This window comes from Antennarius striatus, chromosome 18, assembly GCF_040054535.1.
Source record: "Antennarius striatus isolate MH-2024 chromosome 18, ASM4005453v1, whole genome shotgun sequence".
In the NCBI taxonomy this organism is placed as follows: Eukaryota; Metazoa; Chordata; class Actinopteri; order Lophiiformes; family Antennariidae; genus Antennarius; species Antennarius striatus.
Window position 1 is genome coordinate 9,382,501 of NC_090793.1, and position 2,109 is coordinate 9,384,609.

Below are 2,109 nucleotides of genomic sequence, written 5' to 3' on the forward strand. Positions count from 1 at the left end.
TTTTAAGTAAAACAGTTAGAGAAATGCCCCATTTTTGCCATTTCATTGGCATAACATATGTAATAGGATGACACGGCTGAGGTCACTTTGGATTAAATTTGAAACATGTCATCAGAAACACTGTACCACATTGCCCCCATGTGGCGACGACACACACTGCACCTTCCCATGTGGTTTAGTGAATTTGATTGGAAGATATTCTTGCTTTGAACAAATTACAAACAAATGTTAATTTTATAAATTATAGTGTTCAGAAGAGAAATAACATGCTGCTGCATCACTGAAAATTCATAATAAAACTGCAATATCATCACCTGTCCAGTTGGAGTCTCCTGCAGAGGTTAAAATTACAGATCGAGTTGCAGCAAACACACAGCCTTCAATAGAAAGGGTGATGTAGCCACCCCATGTTGCGTTGTCACAGCAACAAGTTGACCCACTGGTAAAGGGGTATATCACTTTTCAAGAGCTGCAGAATAAACGTGACGTGGAGAAAGTAGAAAGAGTGCAACCCTTTAATGCTTAGGGAAAGGAGTGAGGTGAGTTTGCACCCTTAATGTTCTGGTTTCATAGCCGTCTGCCATCTTCCTGCCAGCTGAGTGAGTCTTCATGGCTGAGCCCATCGTCACGCGCGTCAAAAGTGGAGGTTTGGCAGCTGGCGGCGTCCATGTCCCCCAGGATTCCTCTCTCAAAGCTGGTGTGGTGTTGTCAGATGAGAGGGTGGACTTCCTCCGGGAGCAGGCCTTCTGTGTCCTGCGAGTGAAGACAGACAAGTGGAACCGCTTCATTGGAGCGGAGGAGAACCAGAAGGTGATCCTGGATTTCTTAGACCACATCTGGACCAACAGGCTGCTGCTGTTCACTGGACCTGGGGGGACACTGCATGCAGGAGATGCTCAGGTAAGAAGACACAGGAATGAAGCCAGTGAACATAAAGTTTACCTGCTTTCATTAAAGTCATTTTCTGCGTCATCTCGAAAGTGAATTTTGCAGGCAAATTCTATTATGGTTGTAGCCTTGAGTAAATCCTTCATGGTGTAGTTCATCGCTTGTGTTTTTTTCTATTCATCCTATGTGAGAAATATTGAGCTTTAATATCCCTGAGGTAAAGACTGTGAAACAGCAATGTGCACACACACAGAGTGGCTGATGTTGAGGCACATTTCATTATCTGTTTGCTTGGGTAGCACCAAGACAAAACTCAACAGAAACAAAATAGTTTTCAGTAAAATTCCTCACATCCTGAGAAGGGGGAAGAAAATCACATTCACAAAAAAAGCTATTAACCGACATCACCCTAAAATTTTACAGTATCTCAGAATCTCCTGGGTTCACTATCTACACTCCATCTAACACAACTCTTTTTGAAATAAGTCATTACTTATTTCTGGGGCTTTCAATGCCTTTGAAAGCGTTCCTACTGTTTCTGCTTTGGTGAAGACGTCCCCACCATGGAAGACCAAGCTGCTGTGTGTTCTGAAGAGAGGCGTGAAGAGAGTCGCCCGCCAGGGATTCAGACATCAGCTGCGCCTCGGAGAAGTACCGAGTTACCCCATGGAGCACCTACCAGTAGTCATCTCTGAGGTTTGACAGTGTGTGGCCAACAGTGTGTGTGATTTACTTGTACGTTTCAATTGATAGCGCTTTATTTTCCCCAAACAAAAAATTCTTCTTTAAGTGATTCCTGCTGCCTCCAAATTATTCAAACATCAATGACAAGTGTCTCCAACCCATTCCGCTGCCATGACCTGCTGCTGACATGATGCGTATCCAGGAATCTTAGCTTATTCCCCAGGGATAAGGACCTCCAGTAGTGGAATATTCCTGTTTTCTAGAATGATCCAAATCACAAAGAACAGCATCCCCACACTTCTGTGTCTTATCCAGATTGTTCTGAGCAGCTGGCAACACTTTTCTGGTGTTGTTTGTCCAGCAGCGAACACCTACGGCTACAGTGGCCTTGACACACAATATACACACACTACTGCAATGACATCTAACAATGCTGTGTGTCTCTCCTTACAGGTGCTGGTGTGTGTTCTGGCCATTGGACTGAACCATGAGGACTGGCCACGGGTGGTGTCTGACGACATCCACCGACACCTGGAG